The sequence below is a fragment of the Acanthopagrus latus genome, chromosome 13, assembly GCF_904848185.1.
Source record: "Acanthopagrus latus isolate v.2019 chromosome 13, fAcaLat1.1, whole genome shotgun sequence".
In the NCBI taxonomy this organism is placed as follows: Eukaryota; Metazoa; Chordata; class Actinopteri; order Spariformes; family Sparidae; genus Acanthopagrus; species Acanthopagrus latus.
This window is the reverse complement of record NC_051051.1, coordinates 7,513,477-7,536,526: the sequence shown is the minus strand read 5'-3', so window position 1 is coordinate 7,536,526 and position 23,050 is coordinate 7,513,477. Positions and strand designations below refer to the sequence as shown.

Sequence of the window (23,050 nt, the reverse complement as noted above, 5' to 3'; positions counted from 1 at the left end):
CTATGCAGCTAAAATATGTCTGTGGAAAGCAGTCATACGGTTTGCAACAAGGCAAAAGAAATTCATTTGAGCGTGCCTCAAATAAAGCAATAAATCAGTGTATTTTACATTGCTGTCAGGGACAGAGATGATTTCAGGGGTCTGTGGTTTTCTTGGTTTGAACCAGTGAAAGTTGTTTCTGGGTGTTTTGATCACAGCAGTGTCTGTACCACATAGCTGCGCAGAGGAAAATATCGTTTTGGTTAAGTGAAACTGAACTTTGTACATAATTGGCTGCCAAGACCGTGTTCTTCCCCCTGCGGCTGTATGGTGTTTCCCTTCAGTGGCATCTCTTTCATTAGAGCGGCCCACAGACCTCGCTGCAGCAGCATGTTGGTGCCTTTTCCCAAATTTCCAAACATTTTCGCTCTAGGTGTCCTCTGCTCTGTCATTGTTTTAAATTTGTCTTATCATTGTCTCATGTGACAAATAACGTCACATGAGAACACATTTTTTACCATGTTTGTGCAAGTCTGTGAATCAAATTTTAATCTCTTCTTATGTCTTTTAAAAAAGATGTGAAGTGTTGCAAGAAACAAAAGAAATTGCGTAAATTTTGAATCAACATTCTAGGGCCAGATATAAAACCGCGTCATATAAAGACATTTACAACCAACTGACCAGTCAAATATTGCAGCTGGTGTTAGGCGATCAGTCCAGAGTGTGTGTGGTGTTTCCTCAGGGAAAGCTAGGAGGCTGTACAGTTATCTCCTGTGGTGTCACTCTGAACTATACAACCTACTACCTCAACCTGCGGAACACTGGAGGAAACCGCGGAAATCCTGCTTTCAAGGGGACAAAATGGACCAAATCTATTAAGGCTGATGTGTTTTTACAGTATAGTGTGATCTATATCATAATATCAATGGCTAGTTTTGTTTTAAAGACAATTCAAAAAACAGCATCAGGTGAAAATAGCCAGATGGGAAAGTCTGCGTCTTGTCAATCCATCGCTTTACAAACCAATAACTAATTTTATACAAACATCCTGTAAAGCCAGTATTGCTGTAATGCTGTCCTTAAGCGCTGACCCAGTGGACTAATTCAACCACATGATTTCCGAAGTCATACAGTATAATCCAACCCTCCCACTTTGGGTGGGGTCACTGCGTAAAGATGGGGCACGTGGGATAAGTTTGGTAGGGAGTGTCCTCCCAACAGGGTCGAAGTTGTTCAATCGTTGGAACACAGGTAAGAACAGTTTGATGTCATTAATGGACAATCTGCAATGAAGTCTGAAAAGTCTTAAGTCAAAACCCGCTTTGAGGATTATTACATTGAGCTAGTTGTCTTTCTTACAGGCATAGGTCAGGTGCTGTATTTGCCAGGAAGACACATACCTATAGATACGAGCTTGTGCAGCCAGTCACCACAAGTTCGGATCTACGGGTTTGTGGCAGCTGGCAGTACCCCTTCAAGAGCAAATATGGAAGACGAAACTCACACAACATACAGAACTCGGTGGGCGTTCAAGCAAATGTTCCACAAAGAAGAAAACAGTATTTATCATGGACCAGAGTTAAAATGTTTATAACTTCGTACATGGACATATCTTCAAACGTATTCAAGAAGATTAACGGGTTCAGTCTATTTTAGCTTTTAGAATATTTTTTCAAAATAAATACTTCCCTCTCTGTGCTGAAAATAAAACACTGTTCCTTTCATGTATTTTTGTTGTTTCAGATTTAATAAGACCGTTTCAGTGTGTTGTAGCTATAAAACATCTTTCCTGCTTATGCATTTTGCACAAGACAGCCTTGAAATTAAACCATGGTACAGTGAACAGGCCAGAGCACATGACTGTGAGATGGACGGTGTGTTTGTGTAACCTACTGATCACATTCTTCGGAGGTCACCATTTATTTTTGAAATGTCAGACAGAATAATGTCTGCATGTTCTTTTATATTTGGACAGACAAAGATGTTATGCATGTTGCGAATTAATTATTTGAATGCAGAAAATAAGTGTGTGCGCTGTAAAACGCCCTTGTAGGCGGCATGAGATTTTTATAAAATAACACATTACGAATGAAATGTTCAAAGACCATAACAAGATGCTCTGTATTCTCAGCAAAAGAACCAAGCATAACTACAATCAACAATGAAAACAACATTTTGAGGTAAATATTCTAAACTAGGAATAAATAAGAAATCATATTTAACTGCACCAGTATAGAATAGAAAATGTGACGCCAGTTTTAATTTTGAAAAGAAAACCAGTAGTTTAAAAAAATGTGGCAAAATGACCTGATGAATTATGCATTTCTATATTATGTACTAACACATGACCTTACTACCTGCCACGAACAACATCAAAAAACATGCACTATGAAGAAATCATCAAGTACGCATCCAATGGTGCGGATCAGAAACAACACAGAACGGAGGCACAGGTATAAACAATAAGTATTGTAAATCGCCAACATACCAGTAGGGCACATGCTGGAACTGATGGTCAGACATCCTCTGGAATCAGATGGAGTCAGGCTTGAGTTGTAGTGTAGGCCAGTGCTTCAGCATAAATCAAGAAACCTATAAAAGCAGACATACAAATCATGTAAAACTGACTGAGCAGAACAGAAAGTCTAACGCTGACTGATAAGATACCGGTGCACACACGTTCCCAAAACCCCTCATTCACAGACACGTGGTTACCCACGCACACCCTTAAAACACATAAAGGACGTAAAACTACAAGCACTACAACAACATTCAATAACAAGAACAGTAAAAAAAAAAACAACAACAAAAACTGCTAAATCACATGCAAAAATAAGAAGAGAACAACCCCTCGTTCTCCCTCTGTTACGCCCTCCTAACCCGTTGTCCAGTGCCCATTTTCCGGGGTACAAAAACCTCAAATCGCCTTTAAAAAAAGGTACGGCAAGAGAGAAATGGCAAAAGGTTGAATGCGGTAAGATGTGGATGAGGAGGAGTCGAAGCGCAGGGCTGGCTACAGAAAAAGTGGAATTTGTGACCAAGCAAAGGAAAGGGTGGTGTTTTCTTTTTTTTTTTCCTTTTTTTTTTTTTGGTGCTTCATTCTGCTTGGCTTTTTTGGATCCCAGCAGGGTCCTTGGCTGCAGCTCTGTCTCTTCTTAGTGCTGCCAAAATTTAGACATATCCCTTTGTCTTACACTCTGTTGCATAAAATCAAATTGAGAGATGAGAAAAGATATAACTTAAAAAGAGACAAGGGGAAGAGGACCAGCCAACAAAACTGGAGCGCAAGTTATTAAAGAAAAGGACACAGCATGAGTGAAAGTGCACAGAGCAAAGAGGAGAGAGGCTTAGCAGCTGAATGCAAGGGAAACAAAAATTTGTTTAAAAAAGAGAAAAAAAGGAAAAAAAAGGAAAAAAAAGTCGAGATGGAAGAGGCTTGTTTTCGCGTCAGAATTATTTTCTCTGCAAACATATTATTTCCCAAGTGCGAGCTGCAAAATGTTTCTTCTCTGCTGCTACAATACAGCAGCCGAAGCCTTTCCAAAGCTATGCCACGTAGTGAGAGAGGGAGAGAGAAAGCAGCCACTTTTTCCTCTCTCCAAAATGGCTGAGGGCCGGGGGAAAGCAGCTATGAGCAGAGAGGAAGAGTGGTGCTCCCCGTCCTGCTCAGGGGCGGGCTGGGCGATTCAGCGAGCATCTCTCCCCTCGTTTTCCCTCTCCTCACTCATGCCCTTTTGTCCCATTAGCCGTCTTTCAGACCGGACGAATGGCGTACAGCTGTGTTGTCAGTCCATGAGAAACTCTACTTGGCCCACCACGCAGCGGAAGGCTACGACTGTAAACGCGTAAGGCTGATATGGCTTATTGAGTGTCTCTCACATGCCTCACATCCTGATGCTACACACTGTTGTCTGTTAATGTGTCGTCCTCTGGATGCTTTATGTTCACTCTTAATATCTCCTGAATGCTTCACAGGACATGTGAGTCTTGCTTTATAACTGTATATTTTCTATTTACAAATGTTTTTTTGTTTTTCTTTTCATTTATCTCTTAGCAGTTATGGTAATTACTGACAGCACTGTATGCCTACATGATAACCACAAATTGCCAATTTTTTTCACTTTGTGTGACTTTTACTACTCTACTTTACTCTAAGTACATAATGTCCTCAAATTCATATTCTTAGCACACAGTCCATAGTTTAATATAAATATCTACATTTCTCTGGCAAAACCATTCTATAAAGATTACTGTAAACCCTGATTTACTTGAGTAGACTCTTAACCTCAGCCCAGAATAGCATATAGCCACAGTTATGCAGTCAATAGTGCCACATTCTCATCAGCGCATTTCTAGTGGAGTATCTCAAGGCTCTATCCATGGGCCGATTCTGTTTATTGTTATTTTGCTCCTGTGTGTCCCTGAAACGCTGAGTAAGAAACTGGAAAAAGAAGAAATTTACCTCAGAAATTGCAAAGCTGACAAAACACTGATTAAGGACCGGTGCTTCATCTCTAATGCCACCAGATGAATTCAAACAACAAAAATCAACTACTGGCTAAAAGACAACTGGAAACATCCAGAGGTGCAGATGATTTTATTTCTTAAACTCCCAATTAAATAAAGAAATGATGCAACAGGGTAAAATAATCTTATGAGCCCATCCTGGTTTTTCCCCATTGAAAAAAAAATCAGAGGGTGGGGGAAATCCACTTCCATTCACTTGATCATGTTTGTCCTCCTTTACAGCAATAGCCTTTCTGTTTTAAACAGGGCGGTTCTTGTTCCTTGTAGCATATACAGATGTGGGTGTCCACTGTTTTCATACAAAACGCTACTCATTTACAAAACATTTCCATTCTACATCTGACAAATTAACCCACTGTTGAGGTAAACTGCACCAACATTGAAGGTACTGTTTCAGATTTTAAAGTAGCTGTTAGACTACTTCAAAAACAATGAAATACCAGTTAGTAGCTGCTGTATTAAATTGTCTATAAGCAAGACATGGGCGTTGTCCTGTCTGACCCTGTAGTCTGACCCCTGGTAGAAAAATAAGCTAATTAGTTAGCATTTTAAACAGTTACAAGTGCAAAAGGATCCACAATATGTGCTATATTTGATCTGTTTTATCTATTACATTGTCACCACTTTACAATGAGACAGTAACATTTATAATTACACTATCATTAAGGTTTTATAAAGCATTAATAAGCTGTTTTAATATATTAGATAAAAATAGGAGCAGTGACCTGTTGCTTGCCAAATAGTTAGAACGCTTCAATGTATTATAAAAAAACTGTTAAAACTTGTTTGTAATTGTTTATTAATGATTTATGATAATTTAAACCATTTATAAATCTCCCATGAGGATCATCTTATTGTAAAGTGGTACTATTTTATACAAGGACCACCTGAAAACATAGACATGTATATAAGCTTGTTAGTGTTATGAGAGGGGGCTAAATGTTGAGTTCAGGATATTAAGTACCCTGAATACTAGTTTTGCCACAGCATGCCAATGGATTGCTGTCTGCTCCATGGTCACCACTTGAATCTAAATGAACAGATTTGACTTTCAGGATATTGCCAAGAACCCTGTCACAGTGCCGACACAGAAAAGGGCCTCTCCAAAACAGAAGGCTGGAGAAAACAGAGCGACCGGCATGGGCATAACCCCAAGCCTCTAACAAGGTAACCCCTTAAAGCCACTCTCGAAGCCTGGGAAACTGGAGAAGAGAAAGTGGGCCAAAATTGGGGAAAATCATTAGCACAATTTTTTATACAATAAAACCAGGTCAGGGCAGAAAAGTCAGTGACAAGAAAGCAGACGAATTCAGCCCTGAGTAATATCCACAATGTTTCAGTTTTCACTATTTTCTTACTGCCTGTGCTCTCATTATTGTCCATCTTGTGCCTTATACAAGCTGTAGCCATGGTCCTAAAGTAGCCTATTAGACATCTTACCAACTTTTAAATGGATTACCCTCCTTTTCCCGCAGGATATTAACTAATAATTTACTTGGTGATAGACTCATGCTCAAATTAAACATTTATCACTGCAGTGTCACAGGAACAGTTGTTGGTGGAGAATTGTGATGTTAACTCCTCCCACTAGTGTGGTGGAAGTGTCTTTGTGTCAATCTTAACCCTAAATTTTGCGTCTGAGAGCCACCTTTAATATCGCTCTGCTGATACAAAATCCCAACACGCCTTTTCATCTGAGGGATGTAAAAGTGACATGCTAGGAGTAATCATGCATTGGTGAGCAAAGCAATGGTAGATATAGATAGAACATTTTAGTATGTCTTCTTATAAAATGGTGATAAAGCTATGTTATAAGTATATCCAGGACTCATCACATTAAACTTCACCTTAGTTGTACTTTGACATGGCCATTATGAGGGCCTGCACTGTAATTCTGACACATTTGTAAGACTGCAGGAGCTGTGTCTCGTCACTTGACTACTGTAGAGTAAATCCAGTGACTTCACATGGTGTACTTCGATACTATCGATTCTGAATATTTGAAACAGTTGGTATTGATAAACCAGTACCAGCTGTGTTTTCTCATTCTCTCTTGTCTGCGACAGCAAGTTGACATGTGAACATAATTTTTTTTAAGGCCTGATATAAAAGATTCAAAAGCAAATGTTGCCATAAAGTGTGAAGCTCAATGTTTACTGCAGTCGTTCTCTGCTGTTAGCCAAGAGAAGGTGTACCTCCATGTTATGTTATATTATCTTTAATAAAAATCAAAATTTAATGTCCTCAATGTTCTGTCAGTTTTTTCCCTACGGTATCAAAAATGGTATTAAATATGAATATTCTCAAAGTAAATTCTATCACTGTTACGATATTAGACACTGTTGCAATATTAGTCGTGTCCTGAAAAAGCTAAATTTTCATGTGAGCGGGAGGATTTGAAATGACGTTAAGTACATTAGAACTTGAACAGTACACAAATTTTAAACCTTCATTAGAATAGCAGATTGAAACCCTTTGATAAAGTTTTCATGTAAAATCTGACAATCTGGGAAACCAATTACATCAAAATCAACAAGTAACACTAATAATTTCAATTTAAAACTGTTTTAGCTCATTCAACTTAAATGTAATAGTAACTTTACTTGGTAATTCTGAGGTCACTGATTTTCTGACTTTTTAAAAAAAAGTAAACTTTTTAAATTTAGAACATGAACTTGAACTATTTTGTAATATTAGTTATATTATTTAAAATAACATGCTTAAGCAAATATAAGCTGTATATCATTCTAATATGATGCATAGAAGACTTCCAATGAAGGCTACAAGCAGTGTCAGTAATTTATTCTCCTTTTATAACTGATCTTTTTATTACTTCTTTTCTCTATTTGTGTTCAGGCTATAATTCACGGTTGAATCAGTGCTGTGTGTTCTACATACATCTATACATGTATCCATTCAAGTTTTCTCATTCCGGGCAGACTTCCGGGCAGCTGTCACTTCCAAAAGTAGTCCAATGATATTCCTCTTGCAGACATGGTTCTTGTCTGTTGGCATTTGAGAGACAACTGCAATTCTTTCCTGAGTATCTACAAGCAAAATTAACCATCCCAGGGGGGAGACGCTGCAAACGGCTGATTTCAATGGTTTGGATACAGCAGTCAAAACAAGACATAACCACTCACAGTCCATCCTGTCTGCTGGAATCCCATCAGTAACGGAGGACAGACTCACTCATTCATGTTCAAATATCCCCTAAATAATAGGGCTTTAATATCACTGTACTCTATCTGCTTAATCACAGCTCAAAATCATACATAGAGTTGCATGATATGGTTAAAAAAAAAAAAAAAAGTATTGTGATTATTTTACAGATACGCAAAATGATTAGTGTAAATGTTCATATTGAAATAATAATGATGATACATTTGGCGGGTGGCTGCCAAACGAAAATGTTTTCCTACGTCTGGAAAACAAGATTTGTAGACCAGGACGTTTCTGAAGCTCTAAAGTATTTCATAATAATACTGTTTCATCACACATTTTACCTATTTAAAAAAAATGCAGCATCCGCAATATGGATATTGCACATGCTGCAATCTCGATAATATTCCAATTAATTGTGCTGCCCTAATTATATACAGTAATAATGTTCAAACTATTAAGATCAAAGTTGGTGTGTATGTAAAGCAGTTTTTGTTGAGCAAAATGTTACTACTCATGGTCACTATTACCAAAAACAGACATAAGGACATTAGATTTACCCATCTGTCTGCCAGAGACTTTGCTAGAGGAACAAAAGGAGAAGAAAAAGTAACTTGATTACATGTGTGCCTATAGTATGTGTCACAGGCACCATTATAAGTAGACACGTACAGGAGAAAAAAAAACTGTTGTACATATTTGACGAACCTCACAAAAAATATTTACTGGCTTTGTTCAATCTCTCAAGCATTCTGTTTCTTTCCTGTGCATGTATTTAGAGATATCTAGAGGTGGAAGAACTACCTTGACCTTAAGTACTAAAGTAAAAGTAGCAATACCACATTGCAGAAATACAAGAGTCATGCACTTAAATGTATAAGGAGGAGGTAGGAAAAAAGCATCAAAATTAAAATATACTGAAAAGGGGTGAAAAGTAGAACAACTCATGAGGAATGGAATATTTGAAAACAATATATTTAATACTGTTGGATGATAATTCTGGATCATGTGCGGTATAGCTGGTACAGGTGGTTTAAGTAATTTATATAGTTTATCTGCTGGGTGGCTTTTGAATTTCCCCTCAAGGATCGATCAAGTTTAATATTAATCTATAATACTACATCGTAATTCCTTTTATTAAGATATATCTGCAAAGCAACATAGCATAAAGTCAAGTCATCAAATAAATGTACTGAAGCAAAAAGTATAGTCTTTGCCTCCAAGTTGTAGTGTAGTAAAAGAAGAGGAAAACACTTTCCCTTAAAATTCTATTTTATTGCAGTACTTGGGGATGTGCATTTTGTTACTTTCCATCACTGTATCTATCCATTAGAGTTGACTGAGCTGTCAGTGCAGGCCTTCATGTAGATTTTAGCCCCATGTTCAGTGCAACAGAATGAATATGTAAAGCCTCCACAGCACAGTGCTATCAGACAAGCAAGCAGGATAAAGCACCAGTGGGAGACACGAGACAGCGGCAGTATTTATTACTGTACATTTTCATTCACACTCGTACATCTTTGCTTCTTGATGTTCTGGTCCAGTTTTATCTTTTCTCCCCCTTTCATCTCAACCATCTCTTGCTGCTTTGCCTGTCCCTCAATGTTCCCTCCTCTCGCTTCCACCATCAAATATTCTGCTCACGCACAACTGCGGCACCCTTTCTCCAGTCCTCCCCATTAATCCACACCACAGACATCTTGGCCCACTGTCTCGTCTCTCTCTCTCTCTCTCTCTCTCTCTCTCCCTCTCTGTCTCTCTCTCCCCCTGTCTCTCTCTCGACGTGCACTCAAAACTCTCAAAGTCTGAGCCATTTCAGCAGAGAGCGCCTGAGCATTTTTCACAGGCCACGAGGCCCGACGCTGAACATGCATTTTACTGTACAGACAGACTGGTAGTAAATCACTCCCTCCCTCCTTCTAAAACATCCCTGATTAGAAAACGTGAGACAGCGTTCTTGCAGGAGTAAAGGTCATACAATATATCTGGATAAACAGCAGTCCAATCCACACACATGCAGGGTTTAGAATCTGTACGTTCAGAGACGCTTAACCTTTACTTTAACCGCTACAGGGAAAACATCACAAAACAAAGCGGTGGCTTGCTTCAGCTGGGTCTGGCCAGCCTGTAATGTGCGGCCGGCTCTGCCCTGTTTGAGCCAGGTTTGGCCAGTTTCTAAAGACAGTGCAGACGCTGGCTTCACGTCAGAAAACAACTAAATCTTCGGAGATAAAACTTTTATCCTGAGCATGCTCAAGTTTTTGCCTAGTACAGATTATCTGAAAAAAAAAAGAGTTAATCTGCTTTTATGAAAAAGAAAGAAAATACAATCTTTTATATTTGATTGCTAATTATAGGTTCAGCAAACAAAAGAACCGAGAACCACAATTATCAACAAGTTGTGTTCTCCACATCCATTCATCTCACAGTATCCACCTATAATTAAACATTAAAGTAGAACTTTAATCTCCTCTTGGCACGTCTGAATAAATGACTTGCGAACATTAGAAACTTCTCATAACTTTTCAAATTTTCTCTCTCACCATTATTATAATCTTAATATAAGATAATGATAGAATTTTTGCTGATCATGGTTGGACTGTACTGCAGTGTTTGCCAACATACCAGTACTGTATTCATCAGAGACGAGTAAAAGTATCCATTATGGGTGGCACGCTGCTTCTTTCGATGCTTTGCAGAAGGAGAAGAAAAAGGAGCGAGCACAATGACATAGCAGGGGTAAGGCTGCAGGAAGGAGAAAAAAGATCTAATTACTGTATTAATTACTTAATTTCTATTCATCTGCAGGATCCACTGGCTTGTACTAATCACTTCAAGAATGCAGCCAAATGCTCTATATTAACACATCTTCCATGACAGGAGGATGAGTGTTGGTCTAAAGGGGGCAAAGAAATGAGATTTACAGGCAAATTAAAGTGACTGATGCCATCAGATTTGCAAAAGAAGCAGCTCAATGTGGACGGAGAGAAAGAAAACTCACGAAGGTCACTTTCCTTTTGATTTTTTTTTGAAAGAGCATGTGTTCTTCACTTAAATGCTGATAGTGCACATTACTGAAATGCTGATGGATCGAAACAGTGTGATATTCAAAAGTACAAAAATCCAGGGTGGATCCACCGCCCCCCGTCTTCCCTCTCTGAAATAAGGGCTCAAGTTAAATTTTCCTGCAGTGCTTCGAACTAGCCCACAGTGCCTCATCAGCCACCCTTCTCTCCTGCCATTTCTTTCTTTCTATCACCCTCCACTCCTGCCATTTCAGACCCTTATTTCCCTGCCCTCTCTCCCCTCCCTCCTCTCTCTCTCATTCATTCAGTTTAATTTTGAACTCTGCACTGGTAGACAGGCAAAGAGGGTAGCTCCATGGTTACCTGGCACCAGGCCATCTCATTACACTGCCAATTGATTCTGGCCTGCCGCCACGTCCGCTGCCTCGCCCCCCCCCACACAGCACCCCTCACCATCCACCATCTCTGCACCCCAGACTGTCTGCAGCAAAGGAGATTTCAGAACACACAGGAAGGAAAGAGGCAAACAGCCTCTCTTTGCGTACATCAAACTCAGCTCGCATCCATGCGCCACTGCACACATTAAGGGCACAAAGACATAAACCCAAAGCTCACTCACATAAATGTACATGGAAATCGTTGTTCAAGATTACAAGGTTAACATGAACAAAACATTCCAATCATTATAATTCCACACTTTATGTCACGTATTTGTCAAATCCATGTGTCGTCAGATTAAATATGCATCCCATTAAGATTAATGATCGTATCATCAATTAGAAATTCTTTAAACGATTCCCGGAATCACCTAAACTCCACTGGATGGTGGCGTAGCAGGTACCCTGCTGGATGAAAAATGCGATTTTTCAAGGATAAAGAGTTGCATTGCGAATGAGAAGAAATTATGAGAACATTTTTTTAATAAAATGAAGGTAAAAAGCATGCTTGAAAAGGAAACTTAATGTTTAGTGTCGGCTTAAACGAAAGCTTTGCCTTTACAAGAAACAATAAAAGCAAGAATCACTGTAGTATTTATGTCATTTTATTACTCACATTTTCCAAAGGAAAATAGGTTGGGACAATACATTTACATTTATACAAATTATCATTATTGATATATATATATATATATATATATATATATATATATATATATATATATATATATATATATATATATATATATATATATATATATATATATATATATATATATATATATATTTTCCTACATTTTACTTTACTCTCTCTGAGATAAAAATTAAATTTCCCTTAATCTCTAATCACTCTGAATAAATCACCTAGTACAAGCAAAACTGCCTAAAAGGAGGAAGCTTTTCAAAAGACCTGAAAGCAGCTGGAAAAACAGCTTTCACTTTGTGCACAGTACACTGGACATCTGGACAGCTGGACTAAATGTTGGACTATGTTGATGACTTGTTGCTCATATCTGAGGGTTCAACTCTTTGGATATAATTAAGGTTTGACAAGGTGTTTCGGCAGGTTAGAAACACTGCCCTGATCAGCTTTTTACTTTGCATTACTGATGTTGCAGCGAGTGTTGCCTTGACTCACTGAGACTTGTTCCAGGGGTGATGTCTCACTCTCTGTCTTTCTCTTTATAAAATTTGTTACCTACATTTGCAAACAGCTGATTTAATATGAATCAGTACTCAGTAATACAACTCAGTACTACTCAGTAGTACGAGTTCGGTGCTCAACCCTATTACCACCACATATTTGCATATTTAAGGACTTCATCCAGTGGAACTTCCAGTCCTTTAATCTAATAATTATGAGTACTGTTAAAGCTCAGATTTTTAAGATTAATGAATTGTCAAATAATGGCAATATGCAGTGGCAATGGCCTGTTCTACGAAACATGGGCATCAGTAGTTGATGACCAGGGGAACCAAAATGTCAATATTTGAAAAGTTGGGACTCAAAGATCAACTTTCTTACAAAGTGGACCATTTAGTATGAATGCGATGCCTATTTGGCCTCACAACAACATCTGTGACACATAGAGTGTCAACTTGGATGTTGGTGCCAAAAGTAACTAAATTTAATCTGCATCACAAGCATGATGATGTGTTGACAGGCTAAACAGAGTGAGTGAACATGCTCCCCTGAGATGTCTCTAAGTTCTTGGTTTATCTCATTCTGACACTGGCTCATGTTGTCAACAACAATGCCACATACAGTTATCACCCACTTTTAAATGGCTTCTTTTATGAGGCTACGCTGAGCAAACACAGAACATTCATACCAGCAACTTTGGCTTTAGCCTCAAACTTTTTACTCTGAGACAGACACACATTTGGTGCTGGAGCAGTTTTAGCCCAAACAGAATCCTTGTAGGGCGTTCCAAATATCTAAAGTGTGTGCTTCGAGTAATTTCGTCTAACTTGGAGCCAAATAAATTGGGATCGATGTCTAATGAGTCATCTTGCCCTATGAGACTCTCAGTCAGAGGCAGTGAGTGTAGGGGCGGGTTCACTGCTGAGACATCTGTCTAGGTGTGACTCAGACGGTCGGAGCTTGACTCTCCTTCTGCTGCTGCTGGCAGATGCCGAGGTCGTGGCCTCTAGGTCAGCAGGGATTTCAGGGGATCAGGAGTCAAAGGGATCATAAAGCCATATGACAGTGTGTCTACTGTGCCTTCAATATCCCCAGATTCATCAGCCATTCATTCATGTTCCAGTTAACAGTGGAAAAGCTGGATCACATTTTTGTTTTGTGACGACTGTTCTCAAGATCTGCAATGGTCGTCCAAAATTGACGGAAGAGTGATTTGTGGTTTTCATGTTTATCTAAATTCAGGGTTACCAATAAGTTTTACTTGAATTGTTGATTAATTCACTTTGTTCTCGATTAAGCAATTAGATGTTCGGGTAAGTGTTTCCCAAAGGCCAAGATGACAACTTCATGAATGTCTTGGTTTAACCACAACCCAAAGATATGCAGTTTACTATTACAGCGAAGTAAAGAAACATGAACATATTCACACTTAAGAATCTGTAATCTTTATTTCCTTTAAAAAATCTTAAAAAGGATAAAGCAATTATAAATAGTTGGTGATTATTTGAAATCTGACAACTGATCTGTATAAGTCATCTTTAAATGTGGGTTTTACCATTCAAACCAAGTGGCACTTTACACTACTTACTGCAATCCAACACATCCTTTGCTCATTTTCATCAAACATACTGTAGTTGCTCAATATTGGATGTCATAAGACCCTTTTACCAGTAAAGCATTCATCTGTAGTCTCAAACTTAAGTTCAACCCCATTCCCCATTTTGCTTAGTTAATTCAGAGTCTAAATAAACTCTATACTGTATCATTACATTAAGATTGAAGATTTCACTTTCAAGGCAATGAAGCACAACAACATTGGGAAAGAATTGTATTTATATTCAACTATAAAACATAAAGTATAGTTTAAAGTAGTTATGCTGCCATCCTGAAAATATCCAGCTTCATTAGTGCACAAATTACAATCTGAAAAGTAAGCAGAATCTAATCAGTGCACCCCGAGACATCCGCAAATCAAACCCAATCAAAAAGCGCTCCATTCTTAATTTTGGTTGGTTCGACAGTTTAGTTGCCACTTAATTTGTGATTCAGCCTGGTGAAATGAATGTAACTGTTAGTCTGCAGTGGCAGAACTAAACAGATACCATATTCATCTACAGCATGATTAAGAGCATACTGGAAACATTTACTGCCAATAAAACTCAGGACTTAATGTGGGACAGTCTAGTGACGAAGCAGCCGTGAAACACATCATTGCTTCACCTTACAAAATGAATTTTACATCAAAGTCATTAGACAGGAAACTCACATCATGCAGCTGCTAGTCAGTATCACTTTCTGCTCCTTTTCTCTTTTCTTGCCTCACATGCAATGCAAACACAGATCCTCACTGTTTACAAAATCTATACATCTTTCAACAAATGCACATGTTCATTTCTGTTCCAAAAACCACGACTGTACCACTGTATGCACTTATTCTTAGTGTAAACATTCTGCTGTATTCATTGAGCCATTAGGTACAGAAGGAGCCAATGCTACATGTACTTTAACATGAGATTGTCAGTCTCAATTTTGTACCAGTACAGTGACCTTGGTAAAATGGTTTTCCTGCCTGCAACAGTTTGATCTTTTCATTACTTGTGTGTAAACGGATGGAGAAAGTCTGTGCGAGAGAAATTCAAATAGATCAGGTGTACTGTGTATTTCAGTGTAAAATATCAAGCCTGTGCTTCCACATATTTGGACCAGGTCTCACTACAAGCACCCACATCATCCCCCTACTCTCACAGCCTTAGTTGGCAAACATTCGCACACACCATTTAAGAGCCACATGAAATCGACTGTATGAAATGGCAAATTTACTTTTAAGCTAATTTGTAACTAGTGACAAATAGAACACATGTATATGTACATGAATAAACTACAGGCAACCATCGAAAAAGTAATACAACTTTGAGCGTATAAGGTCAACTGTATCTGCACCGCTGCGCCTTCAAACTGATGATGGATATCGCCACTCAAATCATTAGTTAAACGTCAGAAGGACTGTCATCTATCTGCTGTCTGTTTTCTGGCTGCGGCACACTCATATGCCTTCTGACGCTGCACCTTCAGGACAAGGTCATAAATTTTATCTTAGCAGGTGACACCCAGCCATCCATCCACGTACCCAGCTCCAAACAGACAGGTGCCTCATATCTTGAGCACATTGTCTACAGAGAGAGGATTCTATGTGAGTAAATATAGCTTAGAAATGTGTCTAAATTAAGATTGCCACTATTTCTAAAATGGAACATTCAAATCAATGCACCATTTCCTCTGATAACTGTTATTGTTTCTGCACAAAATGTGATTTCATAAAACCATTTATCTGTCCTATTGACAAATCTAGTGAAGCACCAGAGGCTGACAAGAACACTTTTTCAGTATTAATTATGGAGATACGTTTTAATTTCTTTAAGAGCAGCACAAACGGATTTTAATTAGACAAAGATTTCAGAATTCTGTACTCCACAATATTCTCTCAAACTGTGCAAAAAGGCAAATTTGCATTCAGGCAAATCCTCCAGAATCAAAGACTGACAACACCAACAGCCTCTGCATTATTTTGGTGACTGCTGGATGCACTAATCGGCGGGAGCTTGCATCTTTATTGAGCTGGCACTATTATTCCAAGGAATTTGACAACCTGCATAGCTCACAGTCAGTGTACTGAAATGTAAGATTATTATTTTTCAGTATATCCAAAATCATATCACGAAAACATGCTTGTTGTCAGAATCTGTACGTTTCGTATCCTTCATTACTTTTTAAGAAGCTTCCTATTTTGTACAAATGAAAACAGTATGCCTTTTGCATTTTTAAGTACAGTAAAGTCTGTATACCGTTATTTAACAGGTAATGCTAGTAGTATTTTGTTGATTACACTTTGGAGTTCATTAATCAAGGAGAGACAGAATAGACATTTTCCATTGCAAGTCTGTCTCTCCAAAAACGGAGGGTTAGAGATGGGCCTCCCTACTTTGGGGCCCCTTTCCTGTACATGCACACGGGTTGTTTAAGGACACAGTGAACCAGGCTACCCGATCTAGGGAAGGGGCCAGGCAGGGGGAACAGTGACGGGACGGCCAAGTGGAAGAAACTCTCATGGAATCCTAAGAGCTCGAGCTGCTGGCTTTTTGCTAGAGGGAGTAGAGAGCGCTAGAAGAGAACGACTGGATTGGCTGGTGAAAAAAATGAGGGAGGAGTGAGAGTGGGATGGATTTATGGACTCCGCCGGCAGCAAAGAGAAAAAAGGAATAAAGGTGGTGAGTGCAGGGTGTGCGAGTGTCTTCCAATGTGGCCATTTCTTAAAGTTATGGTGCGGCATGGATGAAAGGCACCGTAAAGCATCTCTATTCTTACACAAGTCTGACATTTGAGACATTCAGAAACTCAATTTCAGATATTTTCCAAACATAAACTGCAGATCGTGGCTCAAACGTAGACGCTGGTTTTGGTTGCTATGCTTTTCGATGACAACCCATCACACCTGCATTCTTTGGAGAATGGGAGCTGCCTCACAGACCTTATCCCATTGCCCCCCTCCCGCCCCTTCTCCATTTTCTCTCCCTTGTTACCTTGTCTCCCCCTCTCCTGTGTTCCTCTCCTTCTGTTGCTCCCCTTTCTGTGTGAGTGTGTCTGGGTCCTGCTGGAGAGGCTTTGTCTGTGAACACTGGAGCCCGGACCGGCCCACGGGGGCCAGATCCATGAATACCCACACTGTGAGAGCCGCTCTTTCTCTTCACACCACTTTCTCTACTGGAATGCCTGAGCAGTGAGGTAAGAAACACACGCACGCGCTGTCATGTGCGCACGCACACAAGCATACAGTATGAGCAAACACACACACACACATTTTCTCACTTTCTCGGCCTTACACACACGCACACACATCCACACATACACCACACTTTACACACAAACTGAGTGAGTCATGCGGTGATGAAAAGCCAGTGTTTTGTGTGTGAACCCTCTCACCCTGGACTCACATCCTGAGAGCCTTTCTCCTCCATCAGTCCCTGCCAAGCTCTCCCTCTAATTAAAGACCATTGGGTCCAATAGCATTGGCCCAGCTTCCCCCAGACCATGCCCCATCCCCAGCTCATAGAGGTCCTGAGCAGAGTAGAGTCTATGTGGAATGTGAATGACTGTGGTGATTAACAACTTCTCAGGGTTTCTAATTCCCCAGTTAATGGTGTGCTTGGCCGCAAGACTCATGCCAGCTTTACAGGAGGTGGGCCGAATATATAGACTTCAGCTGACAAGATAAAGTCTGCAAAAGCGTCTCAAAAAGATGATCGGTTCTTTGATCTGTTTGTTTTGAATCAACAATATTTTTTGCACAAAATGATAAGAACCTATCCCAGAAAAAACAGACAAATATACATAGAAATTTGATAAGCTTTGCTTTCTTTGCCCAATTTAATTTGCCTTCGATTACACCCAATCACAAAGTTTAAGTATGGAGCAGAGCTGCAACGATTCTGTAAAGATATTCAGCTCTTTGTTATTTATGATAGCAGATGAATAGTCTTGGTTTGGACTGTTGGTTGGACAAAAAAAGAAATCGGAAGTCGTTATTTCAGGTTCTGGGAAAATATGATGGGCACCTTTCATAAAAAAAAAAAAAATGCAGTCAAATATATGGAAATATTGATACATATCAATTTTGAACATTTGAAAAGGTTTACCAGTATCGATACTTGCTAGGCTTTTATCCCTCTCCTCTGACTGCGAGTTGACACACGAATGTCTGTAGTGCACGCTTCTCCTCCAAAAACAAATTAACTAGAAGATGCTGTTGTTCTTAACATACAGTAAACGAACGTGGTTGTTTTCTTTAATTAAAATAATAAAATTTAAAGGGTCAGTTTTTCCCTGTTGTACCAAACATGGTATCAAATATCAATATTTTTCAAGGTATTGTATTGATGTTCAAAATGATGTTTCAGTAGTGTCACAAGACTATACTAAACTATCAATTCATATGAGGGAAAGATGCATACATACTGAATTCCACAATACTGTGTGCCCTGTCAAGTTCTGTTTTTTAAGCACAAGAAGGATTTGTTTTTTTTTAAAAGGTGCAGGTCGATCAAGGGCCGTGCTGTTTGCTCTGTTTGGCTGTGATTATTGCTCCAGGACCTCCGCAGGCGAAGAAGCCAACAATCCAAGCATGCGAGGGAGAGGCCCCGTCCATCTGTGTGCAAAGTATGCTTCAGCTGTGATTGAAATTGGATTGGTCTGCTCAAGTACTATTTCGGGGGGCATATTTGTGCCACAACTTGATTTGCATAAACATCTCAGTGCATCAACCAGAAAGCCTGGGCAACTGAGCGGCAAACAATTAAGGGCAATTTGGACAACTACAAAACCTAATCATAATGAAACGGATCAAAGCAAAAGAGGCAGAGGTAACAATAGAGCTACCTTCAACATCATAATTATCTATTGTGGGTCCAATTAGAATGCACAACACCGCACATTATGTGATTGCATCATATCACACTGTTAAAGTGAAAATTACAAAATTACAGATCTTGGTTACAGGTAAAAGACAACCCCTGCTGACAGTGAAACCAATGCAGCAAAGCATCCAGTAGCCATTTTTCAAATGGTCACAAAAAAATCCTAGCCAAGAATAGTCTATTAGACAGGAAGGAACCAAAGAAAAGGTGGCTCTTCCCAGGTGCAGCAGTTTGACGACATCAGTGTAACAACAGCATGATGCACTTGTTCCTCGTCTCCCGTCTCTCTGTAATTATCAGTTGTCATTATTGGATCGCGGACCAACCTCTAAGGTGCATACCACCACCTGCTGTATCAGAGGGTGTAGATGCTGCCCTTGTTACATCCGCCAGGAAATTTGTGTTTTCGCCTGTGCCCATTTGATGGTTGGTTGGTTGGTTTGTTAGCAGGATTACACAAAAACTGGTCTCAACCCAGAATAGACCCCAATAACTTCTGGTGCAGATCCAGATAAATTATGTATCCAGGGATTTTTTTCTCACTACTTTCAAACATTGAGAGAAAGAGTTTTTCAACAATAATGTACATCTTTATGGGAATAATGCATGGATCTTGATGAAAAGAAATCAGGCTTATTTAGGCGGCTAGTACAGTTTGAGGCAGATCCAAATAAAAAACAGAATCTTGCAAATTTAAATATGTTTTATTTGAAACTGCTTGACAAAAGGGGACTGTTGTGCCTCAACGGAGGTGTGCACTCTACCGAGTGCCATTTTAGAAAAGTCAATGAAAACAATTTAGTTTTGTATTATCAGCTCCATTTACCAGCTATAATTTCATTATTGGCCAATAGCTGCTTACATAAATGCCCAAATATGTGACTAAAAATCTATTGATATAAATCCAATGTCTTCTCAGTGCTGTCTCAAATACATTAATACTTTATACTGTACAGTGCTATCTATATTATTCAATACCGGACTGGATTTTACATCAGTAGTCAGCTTGAAATCAGTGGACCAGGAGCTTTAGAGAGTTCTGATTGACAGGACATTCAGCCTCTCACACTCAGTCATGGTAGTTTGGTGGTAGCCTCTCCTGTGCCCGACCCAAAGCCAGGCTTAAAAATCCTCTCTTCAGAGACGTGTGGGTGATGTCGCAGAGAGTGTCTGCAGTCTGTGGACACGCCTCTCACTTCTGACAAGTTACCCTTTTTCATTTTGGACATCACTCTGTGGAAGCTGCATCACTGGGTCCTTTTAATAAACATCTAGCAGAGCACTCTGGTTTGGAAAATGCCAAACATTACGCAGACATTGCCAGACTGTTACACACGTCTGCTGTTGCGGAGTCATAGGACAGCCAGTGATCTGAATCTATGAGATGGCAGTAATTACTTTGAAAGAATGAGTGTCGGAGTCAGCGTTGTACGACAAACAAGAGGCAATTAAGTTTTGCAGCTAGCTTTTCTTAGACAGTAACAGTTCACTGACTGGAAGTTAAACTCCACCAAGGATGTGGGTTCAGCTTTTGGCATCATTATCAATCAGAAGTTGATATTAAATCATCCATTATCATCATTTTTTCTTTTTATTCTCAAGATGAATTAGTGTCTGAGCTTCTGATTATTGATTAGGTGCAAAAAAGGCCATCATGAGTCTCTGCTCATCACCATGGAGGCGTGGTACCTGAAGCAGAAAAGAAGAGGTTTACCAAGCTTTGAAGTCATTTACACTGGGCGAACAGGCTGCAGCGCCCTTTAATTTTTTACATCATTATTAGTATTTTACATTGCTGTGACAGCGGACATTGGAGAAAGCAATTATCTGACTGAAAGAAAGTTAGCGGTAAACTACTTGTGTGGTTGAACATTAGACTTTTAGAAGCAACAGGAACACATCAGTCTGACATGTTCACGTTGCTTTTTGAGTCTAAAAGTCCAATGGGGGTTGTGAGTTTTCAGTTTTTGACGTTTAGACTAAAAGCCATTTATAGGGAAATAATCACAGATGACATAATATATAGAATTTAGCTGACAAGACAGTCTATGAAAGCATCTCTAATGATAATACAGGCCAACTTGTTAACAGCTCCTGTTAACGACTATATAAGGAGTCAAAACTGTGCAGCAAACTCATCTTCTTTAACCAACAAGCCAACACTCGTTCATGCTATACATTGTGCTCTTTGAGATGTCCTCTCTTCCATCCTGATGACTTTGTCTTTCTTGAGTATACAGTTTTGCTGCCAGTTTTGTTGATGTCACTTTGTTCTAGTTTGTCTTTTTAAGGGAGGTTAAGTAATATTTTTCTTTGAGTTTCTTTGTTTGATTTTGTTATATATTTGTTTCCTCTCCAGTTTGATTTGTTTTGTTTGTTGTGCTGGCCCTGACCAACCTGAATCCAATCCTGGCTCCATATCTTTTTATCACTTAATAAATAAACAGCAAAGTCCTTATATTCTACAATCTGTCCCTCTGGCTGTTTGGGACTATTTCATATTGCCGGCTCTAGACAGGGCATAACAGTTGGATTCGTGGTGAGCTTGGTAAGTAGTTTTAGTTTCTTTGCAAGTTTTGTTGCTGTGTGGGGAAATTATGGAGTTTTACATCACTCATAATATAATTCTCTGCTTCATTTGCGTTTGTAATGTTTACAAACACTGGATAAGGAGATTTGATTTTTAATTGGTTTAACAAAGCTAAGGGGACAAGTCTGTTTGGCTCAAAGCAGACTCTCATTCCACAAGAATTAGTTACACACTGCAGAATCTGCTGTTTGTTTTTGTTAGCCCGCTAAAGTTTTTAAGTACAAAAAAGGGCTGTTTCCACTGCGAGTGACAAGATATAGAATTATTATTAACAGTAACTGACAAGTGGAAAAGTTTGCACTGTATTTCACCATGTTTCAGCATGTGTTTCTGTAAAAACTGGAACTGCTGTACAGCTAATGCACTAACCACAAAATGACTGTGTTTGTAGCAATCTGCTATGGAATGGACCTATACGTGCACATTCCATTCTGACAAGATGACGCAGGTGTCAACAACAAGGTGTTAAGTAAGACACAACCATATGGTAACCACAATACCAGTCATACACAAAATAAAGAGAAACATATGTCAATTCAACTAAACAACTGGTAAAAAACACACAAAGTGCTACAACCAACCCTTATTAGCAACCACAAAGGTGCTAAACCTTTATAATTTTCATCCATCCCTCTCACATGTAAACTTCTAATGAAGAAGAATAACTTCTGTTATCTGACAAAATCACAGAATCACAGATTCAACTGATTAACACAAAAATATGAATAAAGAATCTGTTCATCTAGGGTTTTCAAATAATAAGTTATGTTAAAGCTTCAGGTGTAAAGAACTGATAAACTACTATAGTATGTGGCCACATACAGCATAACAAATACAATAAAAATTAGAACCTCTGCCAATACCCATTATGTCAGCTACACATTGGTGGTAGTTGCAGTTTTCAGTTTTTCTTTGTTACCATAAAGCGGCTGATTAAGTCCAATAGATCCAGATTTTCACTAGGATCCACATCATAATATAGTCACCGATACATATGAGCAACATAAAAATGCCAGATTTGCCAGAGAAATGAATGAAACTGTCTAAAAAACATCTCTCAATGTTAAGGAAAGTGAGACAGTATTCCATGATCTCTACCTTTAACAGATCTGCAGCGAAAGCTAATGGTGTCTATTCTGGGATGACATGCTCCATCAAAGTTTTGAAATCTATAGTTTTTGTGTAATCTTGCTCACAAACCAACCAACAGACAGACAAACAGACAAGGGGAAAAAACAAACCTTGTTGGTATTCATTCAGTTATCTACCAAGGGGTCACAATTAGTGTCAGTGCAGTCTTCCTCAGTTGTAGGTCAGAAGTTCAGATGAGTGACTCAACACTGTGTGTCACTCTCTATAGAACAATTGCTTTGTTTCCAAATGCCGTAAGTCAGACAACTCTGTTGGGTGTGTCTTTCCAAGACATGATTCACAACAGCAAAAAGCCATTATGAGCAAGAAAAATCCTCAATTTCAGCAATCAAGTATTGCTGTGTGTGAGTGTGTGTGTATGTGTGTGTGCGCGCACGCACTTGTGTGTGCATGTCGGCACTTGGGTGTGTGAACTCACTGTGGTTTCCTGTACTATTGTGTCTGTGTTTGACTGATGACTCAGTTGCACTTTCACTTGTGGTGAGCACATGAAACAAACTGGTCATTCAACCACATTTCCACCAACATCTGAAGCCTGAATCATATCCTCGACCACACACGCACAG

General features: G+C 39.1%; 1 protein-coding gene across 9 annotated transcripts in view; it reads right to left on the bottom strand.

Moving 5' to 3' along the window:
• snx19a (sorting nexin 19a) overlaps positions 1-23,050 on the bottom strand; it is a 103,200-nt gene that overhangs the window by 52,526 nt on the left and 27,624 nt on the right. For 8 of the 9 annotated variants that reach the window (XM_037120636.1, XM_037120632.1, XM_037120634.1 and 5 more), the window contains one exon: positions 2,468-2,571. The gene's annotated coding sequence lies outside the window, so the exon portion shown is untranslated. Of the gene's footprint in view, positions 1-2,467; positions 2,572-10,293; positions 10,414-23,050 lie in introns of all 9 variants that reach the window. The other variant, XM_037120631.1, reaches the window with a different exon arrangement.